Source organism: Neovison vison, chromosome 8 (assembly GCF_020171115.1).
Source record: "Neovison vison isolate M4711 chromosome 8, ASM_NN_V1, whole genome shotgun sequence".
NCBI lineage: Eukaryota > Metazoa > Chordata > Mammalia > Carnivora > Mustelidae > Neogale > Neogale vison.
In genome coordinates this window covers 117,870,348-117,882,366 of record NC_058098.1, presented here as the reverse complement: position 1 = coordinate 117,882,366, position 12,019 = coordinate 117,870,348, and positions in this window count along the sequence as shown.

The following is a 12,019-nucleotide window of genomic DNA, read 5'->3' as shown; positions in this document are numbered from 1 at the left end:
TTTACTGTATCTAGGACAAAACCTCAAATCTCTCTTAGAACATTCTCTATTAAAAGTTTTTATTATTGTCATAAACATTGAACTTGATGGCTCTTTAAAACACGACCTTATATATATTTTTTCCACTCTGGAGATAGAACTCGAGGAAATCAATGCCCTCTTCATCTCACAAATCCATTATTTTATGTGACTTTTAAAAATGCAGGATGGCAATTTAAGAGGCTAAGTAATGAGGTAGACTTTTCAGACCCTCCTGATACTTTTACTGTGAGCAGGTATAAAACACAAGAGTTACGCCTTTTATAACACAAGTTCACGGAAATGTCTAAGGCTGTCTCGTGTTTGATGCTACATCAATTTTTCATAGAAATATGATTCGCCTTGGACTCATTTACAGTAGTTTTGAGGCTTTTTTTCTCCCTGCACTTTGGTAGAAGCTTATTGCAATAATCAGGTGTTATTTCTGTTTCCTGGACACTTTTGAACATTACTTCCAAGTATACCTGTTTTGTGGAGCGTCAGTGTGAGAATTTGCTACCACAATTAACTTTTGTTAAATTTATGGTCTGTCTGTCAGAAGCAAAGAGGTTATTACAAGAAAAACACACCTTTCGGGCGCCTGGGTGGCTCAGTGGGTTAAGCTGCTGCCTTCGGCTCAGGTCATGATCTCAGGGTCTTGGGATCGAGTCCCACATCGGGCTCTCTGCTTGGCGGGGAGCCTGCTTCCTCCTCTCTCTTTCTCTGCCTCTCTGCATACTTGTGATCTCTCTCTGCCAAATAAATAAATAAAATCTTTAAAAAAAAAAAGTAAAAGAAAAAGAAAAACACACCTTTCAAAAAGTGGAAGGAGAAAAACTGAGAGTAAGAATCACTTTTGAACAGGTAGACGATGAATTTTGCCATGGAATATAAAAAAGTCTCCAACACTGGAAGAAAGCGTTCTTAAGAATATATCAGACGGGGGTACCTGGGTGGCTCAGTGGGTTAAGCCACTGCCTTCAGCTCAGGTCATGATCTCAGGGTCCTGGGATCGAGTCCCGCATCGGGCTCTCTGCTCAGCAGGGAGCTTGCTTCCCCCTCTCTCTCTGCCTGCCTCTCTGCCTACTTGTGATCTCTCTCTGTCAAATAAATAAATAAAATCTTAAAAAAAAAAAGAATATATCAGACGGAAAAATTGACTAGAAATTAGAAAGGAGTTATTGATTATGGTACAAAAGATAAACTCAGTGGTGCAAAGGCGATAGTGGACCAATGGAATTCATCTTCCTCAGCCTCTTTTTTAAAAAACAGAATGTTAGGAAGATTACTACTCCCAAATGCCTCCCGAAAAGAAAGGAGCCGAAATCACTGTAGCAAGTGTTGGACAACACCCACACTATTCTAGGCCAAATGGACCAAAAAAAAAAAAAAAATGCAGATAAATCACTGTGTTTGCATTAGCATAAAAGAGATTCAAAGACCTAAAAGATGATATTTGGAACTGGAGGCTCTAACATAGATCCTAGCATTAAAAAAGGCTGCTGGTCTGGCAGATTAGTAAAATACAAAAGTACCTCATTCAAAACAAGGGCTCAAAATGTTTGGCAGGAGATCATAGGCCTTATATCTCCCTTTTATGCCAAGTAAGCAAATGGAGTCTAAAATAAAGGACTGGCCCATTGAACACCCGTCAGCTGGGGCTCTGTGGGTCTAAGCCATGTTGTGCTGTGCTCTGCAGCTCTGTTTCTCACTATAAATCTGTGCGTTGGCTGGTCAACCTCTCTTCTATGTCTACTTTTTCTGGTGCCTATATTGCAGAGCAATAGCTGTACAGGGGAAGGGCTTCTCGTGGCAAAAATGGCAAAGTCGGAAGAAGGCAATAGGAAATCTGTCAGGTGTCTTAAGGTCCAGTCTCAGAACTGGCTCGCGGTCCTATTGTTGGCTCATTCCACTGACCAAAACAAATTTCATAAACAAGCCCCCAGTTCAGGTACAGGATATAAGACTCTGCTCATAAACAGGCTACGGCAAGGGTGTGAATGAAGAGAGGAGGGAAGACTTTCATCACTAATATGCTGCCATATTTTACCAGGGTCCATGTTTGCCATGATGTCTTTCTTCTCATGTCTTCTGTCTGGATTCAGATTTCTTCTTGCTGGTAAAAGTATTCAAGAATGCAAGAATTGATGAGTACTTTAACATAATAAAATACAGATGCCTTAGCCCTAAAATCCATCATCTTATTTAATGGGGGCATTCTAGAGGCATGCCTACTATGCCACTACATAAAGCAGGATATCTATGTAGCCTCAGAGTATCTCCCCAGAGAGGAGTATCCACGAGGACACCTACTATCTCTATCACTATTCAGTGCTGTACCAGCAATGTTAGCTAATGCAATTCAACCAGAGAAGTCTATTAAAAGAAAGAAAAACTAGCAAAGAAGGAGGAATGCTGTCTCTATTTACCAATACAGAAGTTTAGATAGATGTGTGAGTGTGTGTACATACACATATGTCTTTGCTCTGCCTCCTGGGGATGCCTAGAAGCAATAAAAGTCCATTGCCAATGAGCCTATGTAGAACAAGTGTTGTTCTTCTGTTGGTTTCTAAATCAACTCCTGTTGGTTTCTAAATACCATTCTCCAATAGACAGAATCAAATATCCTTAGAAAATACCTGATTCTGGGGCTGAAAAGGGGAGAGCACAAGATGTTCCAGACGGAACATTTTGGAGCCAGTAAGTGAACAAATGATGGTAACACGTCAGAAGGCTACAGGAGCCACCAGGAGGGAGCTCTCGGTAGCCAAATCTGGGACAATTGGAACAACAAACTGAATAATGGTATTAATGAATTAAAACACAAAAATACAATCATAATTTCAGGGCTTGCACTAATATAAAAAAATAAATAAATGGGGGAGTGGAACAGCTTTTCTTTACAAAAGAGCTCCAGCTAATAAATGAAGAAAGGACGATGGAAATAGAAACCAAACCGTTCAGCAAATAACAGAGCAGTGAATGAAATGATGATGAGATACAGGATATTTAGGTAGCCTCAGAGTATCTCCCCAGAAGATCTGTATTAATTAAGTAGGGGGAAATAATATCTCTACAGTGGAAAGACTAAAAAATGTTGCCTGACCTAACAATTGCATTTTACACCACCGGTAATTATACAAATGATAACACGTGCCTCTTAGTATGCACTGGGAACACATCACTTCTGTGGGATCCTCACCAAAAATGCATAACTAATGTTAATCACAAGGATGCATCAGACAAACCCAAATACAGGAACGGTCTACGAATGAACTGGCTAGTACTTTTCAAAAGTATCAAGTCATGAAAGACAGACTGAGGAATGATTACTCATTCGAGGAGAAGGAGACGTGACCATCAATGCAACAGGTGATCGTAGATTTGATCTTGGACAAGAGAAAGGATGTGAATAGGAAAATTGGTGAAATCTATATGAAGTCCAAAGATTACATAATGATGCAGTGTCAATATTAATTTTCTGATTCTGATCATTTTATGTGAAATATTAGTACTAGGGGAAGCTGGGTAAGAAGTATACAGAAATTCTTTGTACTCTTTTTATAACATTTTTGTAAATCTGGAATTATTTTAATACGAAGGGATACATTTTTTAAGAGGGAAAAAGATAATGTACATATGGAAAGTTGGGTTAGAAAGCCGTAAGTTTCAAGAGAAATATCATATTTGTACCAGGAGACCTATATTCACGTCTTTTGGCTCTTTAGCCTCAAACAGGTCATGTGGACAGTCAGATTTGTCATTTGTAAAGTAAGGAAGATAATTGACTTGTCATTTTGAATATCAAATGGGATAAGTTGCTTAACAAAACACCCTATAATCTGGAAATTGCACAAATTGTAATTATTAATAACAATGTTGATGGGGCCTTGTTCTGGATAAGATCAGAGTGAGTATTCAGGAATCAGATCCTTTTAGTACTATTTATAACTGCTCTGGAGAAGAAGTGCATCACACATTTTCAGGTTTTCTAGTGGCAACAACTGTGCCGGCTTGTAAATCTATGCCGATGTGAAGCCGGTGGCAGCCAGGCCTTGATGCAAGGTGCTGCACCTGGAGAGAAAGTAAACTCCTGCCACGGGCTGAAAGGAAAGGCTCCGTGTACCCTGAAAACAATATAGGAAGAGGGCCTGGGTCTCTTTTCAGGAGGACCCCAGGAATGCCTGCACAAAACCCACGCAAGCCTTCCGCAGAGGTCACACAGACCAATATGTTTGTCATGATGTTGGGTCTTAATGGGGATTATCACCTGGAAGAGCGTGGACAGGTGATCCCTGCCGGGGTGGAGGGAGCCGAGTGGTGGTAGTTATGCTGTGGGAAGGTGGCCCCAGCAGCCCCCATCGGCGGTGCAATGAAAAAGAGCTTCTGTTGGAGAAAGCCAGGTCTGAGATAGGACAGGAGGGCCGTGAAATCCACGAAAGAAATGACAGAAAAAAAGATCCTTTGGTTTAACAGTATTACCAATAAGACTATTATATGGTCTGAAAAAAAAACAAAAAAAACCCACACACGCACAATGAAAGAATCAAAAGACAAATGACCAAATGGGAGAAGATATTTGTAAGAAATATGACAACTGGTTAATATGTGTAAAATACAGAAATACTTAAAATCAATAAGAAGACTTCGAAAGAACCCCCAAATGGAAAAAGGGGCCCATGGCATACACAGATACATACACACACACTATAAATGGGCAATAAACAGGTGTAAAAAACCCCATTTAACCCATCTGGACATTCACTAAACACAAATTCAAGTGATACTGAAACACCATTCTCAGCCTGTCAGGTTGGCACGATTTGTTAAATATTCGGCATCAGTGTGGGTGAAGACCAGTATTCTCGTGGACTTCTCAGAGCAAGCAGGAGTACACCAAATATGTAGTAGCCATTTCAGAAAACATTTCGGCAAGCTGTTCCATGAGATGAAAAGAGTTTGTAATCTTCGACCAAGAACTCCCCTCCTAGGAATCGATGCTGAAGAGAAAACGAGAGATGTGGTTGTATCCAGGTACAAGGCAAGTAAACAGCATAATTTATGCTGCTTTCCTGAGCTGAAGGTTACCTGGCAAACATCTGGGCTCTCACTGGGGTGGGGGTGGGGGCATGGGCGGGGCCTTTCCAGGGTTCTTGGCACAGAGAGCATCCTTGATTCAGTGCCACCCAGCGTCCTCCTGGGCATTCACTAATGTCCTGGGTGGTGCCCCAGAACCTTGTTTGATATCGGCCCAGGAACCCAGTGGAAAGCATCGGAACTCCTAATGCAACATATTATGTGTAATTTGAGAAGCTTTGCCTTTCTGTGCCTCTGGTCTTGGGAAACACTAATAATGATGATAATTACAATATTAGTAATATTTAGTGAGCATTTACTCTATACCAGGTAGAGTTCTAAGCATTTTTCATAACTGAATTCAGTTAATCTTCAAGCAACCCCAGTGAGTAGCCATCATTTTAGAAATGAGAAAACATAGGTAGAGAGAGAGAGTGACATGCCCAGGGCCACATAGCTGGGGAAATGGGGTCCAGGTTAAACGGTCCCCTGCCCGTGCTGTTTCTATATACACTGCTATGTGAATCGGGACAGAAAAAAAGATGTAAAAGAGATTGTTTAAAATCATAAAGCAGGACTTACACGTAGGGCCCATTTATTGCTTGAAAGGTAATAATAAAGGACATAATTTGGAGCACTTCCCCTGGCAGCATTTGCTGATAATTTCACATTTAAAAATCAAATAAAGAAATCCTGACTAGATCCAAAAATGAGTATTGAAAATCTTTTTATTTTTTTTGAAAACATAAGCCAGTTGAGAAGGAATTCCTTGCTAACTGAGAAAAATGGGGGAAAGTGTGGTTCGGAGGAGCTTATTTTTCCAATTTTCTGAATGCACCATTTAATGCACCCTGGAGAGTCTGTTTTTCAGCAAAGGCAGGTTTTCTGTGGCCTGGTTTGTCTGGCTCTATTTCCACCCTGCTTTTAGGTTGAAAAAACTTAATTCAATTTGCTAGTAAGAAAAATGTTTGCCTTCCCGTGTTTTGTGATATATTAATATCTAAAAAGATTAATTAGCTTAAAAGATTAATTACAAAGCACTTGAACTAAATGAATGCTAATTATGATGAAAGCGGAACATAGCCACTTCATTAGCAGAACAGGGAAAATGAAGATGGCAAGATGGAGAGATCACGACGTTCCCAACCACATGACAGGGGAGTGACGTGTGGAGCCTGGGGGGCATGTCCAGTGGTGGACTGAGCCATGGGGCCATGGCAAGTTTCCAGAGTCCTGGGTGGGTGAATGTGACCACCAGGATTTGCTGATTTAGCAAAATCGTGTTTAGAGATACTCTCAGGAATTTTGAAACACTGAGTTGGGGCCATTGCTGGAGTCAGGGTGTCAGTGTGTAGATTCACCTCTTTCTGACAATTTCTTCTCATCCTCCCTGGAGGGCACCCCTCCTGTCTGTTCCTTCAACAAAACTTTCCTTCCCAGGTCTAGCCCCAGCCTCTTCTCTCTTGGCCCATGTGCCCATCTTTGCTTGTTGTATCCACTTCAATCTGTGGAAAATATATGCTGAATTCTATCAAATCCTAGTTCCCCCAGCTATGGTTCATTACCATCTTGATTCTTAACAGGCACCTCAAACCAAATTGTCCAGAAGAGCTTGTCATCCTCCCAAATTCCCTGCCCTGGTTTGTGGGTGGCCCCACAGGACAAAATCAGAGAAGTTTTACTACGTGCTCTCATTGCAGCCTCATTGTTTTTCTTAAAAAAAAAAAAAAAAGTGTATATATATATATATATATATATATATATATATATATGCACCTGGGTGGCTCAGTGGGTTAAAGCCTCTGCCTTCAGCTCAGGTCATGATCCCAGGGTCCTGGGACCAAGCCCCGGCATCAGGCTCTCTGCTGGGCAGGGAGCCTGCCTCCCCCTCTCTCTCTGCCTGCCTCTCCGCCTACTCGTGATCTCTGTCAAATAAATAAAATCTTTAAAAAATATATACATATATATTTAAAAATTTTTTAGTGAAGTGTAATTCACATGTCATAAATTCTCCTTTTTCAAGTGTACAATCCCATGGCTTTTAGTATATTCACAGAGCTGCGCATCAATTACTGCAATCAAATCTAGAACATTTTCATCATTCCGCTTCACAAAGAGCGCTCCCTCGCCATTCTCCCAGTCTCTCCTCCTCTGAACGCCTGGAAACAACTACTCTACTTTCTACCTCTATCCATTTGTCAATTCTGGACGTTGCTTGTGAATGGAGTTACAGAGTATATGGCCTGTTGTGATCGGTTACTGTCATTTAGCAAAATGTTTCCAAGGTTCATCCACATCGTAGCATTTGCCAATATTTTGCCTCCTTTTATGACTAGATAATATTCCATTGTGCTCATTATTTCTTCTCTGGATGATTGTATAAATTCCTAACTTGTTCCTTTGCTTCTGGTCTGACTCATCTCCCCATTCTCTGTGTTATTGCCAGAGGCATCTGTGAGCATAAATCTCATTATATCCCGCTTAAATTTTTTTGGTGGCTTCCCACTCCTTGAGGAGGTTCAAACTCCTGGGCATGGCACGTGAGTTCTAGGATACGTCCATTGACCTACCCAGCTCCTTTGCCAGCCCGGTGCTCCTGTATCCCAGGCATGGCCAAGGGGGACCACCTGTCCCATTTGTTCTATGGGAGGACATCTTCCTCTGTGTGCAGGTGCAGCCCTAACACCAGGACCGCCTTTCCTCCAGACACTGTCTAGCATATTCCTGTGCATCTTACTCTATTTCCTTTCTAAAAATTTGTTTATTTTATACATATATATATTTGAGAGAGAGTGCTTGTGTGAGTGGGGGGGGGCGTGCAGGAGGAGAGGGAGAGAGAGGGTCTTACGCAGGCTCCACAACCAACACGGAGCTGATGTGGGGCTCGATTTTCAAGACCACGACCTGAGCTGAAATCAAGAGTCCAACGCAAACCGCCTCACCCATCCAGGCACCCCTCCTACTCTGTTTCTAGATCATCCCCTCTTCAAGTTTCCATAGGTCCTAGAAGGCAATTCTATTGGGGTATGTGTTGCTTGCTATAATTATGTGTGAATATCGTGAACTTGAGTCCAGAAGCTAATTGTGCTCCTGTGTCTATTCTCCAGGCCTAGTACAGAGCCTGGAATAGAGGCAGAAATTGATAAATGTTTGTCAAATAAATGCTTGGAAATAGAATATAGTATTTTTCATGTTTCTGTGTGTAGTTTACAAAATAATGAAGAATGTGAATATTTTCATCTGGGCACCTGTGTAATAACTAGAGTGACCATATAGGAGACTGTTCTGTGAAAAAAGAGGCAAAGCTACCACTAAGAAGAGTAGACGTTTCATTGCTTTGGAGTGGCTTAATTTATTTATCAAAGATTCTCTAGGTACTTTGCCCACTACCCTATTTTACTCTGACACTAATAGCACAAGGATCTCAGTAAATAGCTAACTTATAGAAAGAGTCTGTTTTTGAACTTGAATGTGCAAAAGGGCTTTTACCCATACACCATAAATTTTGATTGTGAAATTCTTATAGAAATCTTGTAGGCATGATCATGGGGTCTGTGGGTGGCTCAGTCATTAAAGCTCTGCTTTAAACAAATACAGCTCAGGTCATGATGCCAGGGTCCTGGGATCAGGCCGCTCGTCGGGCTCCCTGCTCAGTGGAGCGCCTGCTTCTCCTTCTCTCTGTTCCTCCCCCTGCTTATGCGCTCCCTCTCTCTCAGAGCTTGTGCCCTCATGAGTTCTCTCTGTCAAATAAGTAAAATCTTTAAAACCAAAATAAAGGCTTGATCACTATATGTAAGCATGTGTTTCTACACGCTAAGTCTAAGAAGGCAAAATAGAATTTCTTCTTTTTAGGAAGTGAGTGACTGACTCGCTTAATTGATCAGCGCTCTACATGGTGTTCTGCTACTGGAGCTAATTCCATGGTTTGTGTTTGATATTTTTGAGGATTTCATAAAGACTTCAGTTTAATAGAGTTCTGGCTCTCTTTATTTCATAACAACAGTAGGAGAATGTACTTTTGGAATTCTCAGTTGATGGTGGAATTGTAAAAACTTAATCGACTTGGCAAACAGATTTGCAGGTATGTAACATTCAAAGGGAGATTGAAGCCTTGTGTGCCAGAGCACAAGAAGTCTAAGTGAAGCAGGGTTCTCAAACATCAGATATGTTAAAATTAAGATAGGTAAGCTACCCAAATAGTTCTTCTTTCTCTTGTGCCTTTCTCCTTCTCTTGGTGGAAAATTACTTGAATGAGCTAGTGGTACTCTTAGAATTCAAATTCTGATTAGTAAAATCCTACAGATTTCCCTCAGTCCCTCTCCACAGGGCCAGGCTCAGTTCTCCTAAATGTTTTTCTGGGTGAATCTATGGGATTTGATGGCTCAGAGGCTTCAAGAAAGATAATGAGTTTCTATGAAGGGCTTTGATTTCAGTCCTAGCCAGGGCAAAGTCTCATGCGCATTATTGAGATGATCATTGCCTGACAAGATCCAGAAATCCTAGTCCTCTGACACCTGAGCAGTAACAATGACACTCAGCTTCTGAAAAACCTGACCTTGTGCGTACTCGAGGCTAAACAGAATTTTCAAGAACAGGGTTTTGGGACTGCATGCAACCTTAGGGTTCATTTATAAAAACATATTTGATTAAATTCTTTTCTTTTCTGAACTGTTAAAGCATTGGTTGGTTTTATTATCCTGGTGTAACTAAGCTATACCTTGCCCTTTTTGTTTTCTAGTTGCCTCAAGGGTAAACCTTTTCTTTCCAACTGGATTTTAAGAATACTGAGAGCATGGGGTGCCTGGGCGGCTCAGTGGGTTAAAGCCTCTGCCTTTAGCTCAGGTCATGATCCCAGGGTCCTGAGATCGAGCCCCGCATCGGGCTCTCTGCTCTTCAGGGAGCCTGCTTCCTCCTCTCTCTCTGCCTGCCTCTCTGCCTACCTGTGATCTCTGTCTGTCAAATAAATAAATAAAATCTTAAGAAAAAAGTACTGAGAGCAGAGTCTGGGATTTAGAATTTTCATTTTCTGGCAGTCTGACAAATACAGTCACTACTGAGCAAGACTGGTACTTGTTTTAGACTGACACGCCTACTGATTAAAATTTTAAACTCAAAAAATGTCAAAAATTACTCTTGGTCTCAACCCAAATCCCAGCAAGTTATTTTGTGGGTACTGATAAAGTGATTCAAAGCTTATATGGAGAAGGAAAAGACCCAGATAGCCAGCACAATATTGAAGGAGAAGAACAAGTTTGGGGGACAAAGTACTGGACTTCAAGACTTAGTATAAAGTGGGGTACCCTGGTGGCTCACTTGGTTACGCATCAACTCTCTCTTTAAAAAAAAAAAATTATTTATTTGACAGAGATCACAAATAGGCAGAGATGCAGACAGAGGGGGGGTGGTGAAGCAGGCTTCCTGCTGAGCAGAGACCCTGATATGGGACTCGATCCCAGGACCCTGGTTTCATAACCTGAGCTGAAGGCAGAGGCTTAACCCACTGAGCCATCCAGGCGCCCCAAGCTTCCAAGTCTTGATTTTGGTTCACATCATGATCTCGGGGTTGGGCTCTGTATTGGGTTTGGGACCTGCTTAAGATTATCTCTCCCTCTTCCCTCTGCTCCTTCCCTGTCCACCAAGAAAAGAAGAAGACTTAGCATAAAGTTATAGTCAGTGCAGTGTTGGCAAAAGCATAGACAAATAGATCAATGCATCAGAATCGAGAGTCCTGATATAGACCCACATAAAGAGCCAAATTTGATCTTTGAGAAAGGAGCAAAGACAATACCGTGGAGAAAAGTCTTTTCAATAGATGATGCTACAACTGGACCTCCACGTGGAAAAAAAAAATGAATCTAAACTCGGACTTTATACCTTTCACAAAAATTAACTCAGAAGGAATCATAGATCTAAATGTAAAATGCAAAACTGTAAAACTCCTAGGATATAATGTAGGAGAAAATCTGGATGACCTTGGGTATGGCAGTGACTTTGAAATATAATCCAAGGCATAACTCATGGAAGAAAGACTTGATAGGCTGGTCTTCATTAAAACTCATAACTTGGGGCACTTGGTGACTCAGTGGGTTAAAGCCTCTGCCTTCAGCTCAGGTCATGATTTCAGGGTCCTGGGATGAAGCCCCACATGGGGGGGGGGGGTCCTCCGCTCAGCGGGGAGCCTGCTTCTCCCCCACCTCTCTGCCTACTTGTGATCTCTGTCAAATAAATAAATAAAATATTTTTAAAAAATTAAAAATATAACAAAAAAATCAGTAACTTCTCTCAAAATTGATAACTTCTACTTTCTCTACTTGAGAAAATGAGAAGATTAGCTATAAACTGGGAGAATATATTTGTGGAAGACATAACTGATAAAGAACTATTACACTGAATATACAAAGAATTCTTAAAACTTAACAAGAAAGTGAACAACCTGATTAGAAGATGGCAAAAGACCTGAACAGACATTTCACCAAATAAGATATATGGATGTCATATAAGCATATGAAAAGATACTCCATATCACACGGCATAAGGGCATCATAAGTTAAATCAATAATTAGATAGTACCATGCACCGATCAGAATGGCTAAAATCCAAAAAACTGACAACTACACATATTGGTGAGGACGTGAGGCAACAGGGATTCTCATATATTGTTGGTGGAAATGAAAAATGGTACAGTCACATTAGCGGATAATTTGATAATGTCTTACAAAATCAAACATACATTTATCATACAATTCAGCAGTTGCTTTCTTTGGTATTTACCTAATTGAGTTGAAAAGTTATCGCCACACAAAAATCTACACATAAAGACTTATGGAAAATTTATTGATAAATATCAAACCTTGAAAGCAAACAAGATGTCCTATTGTGGATAAATGGATAAATAAACTGTGGTACATCCAGACAATGAAATATT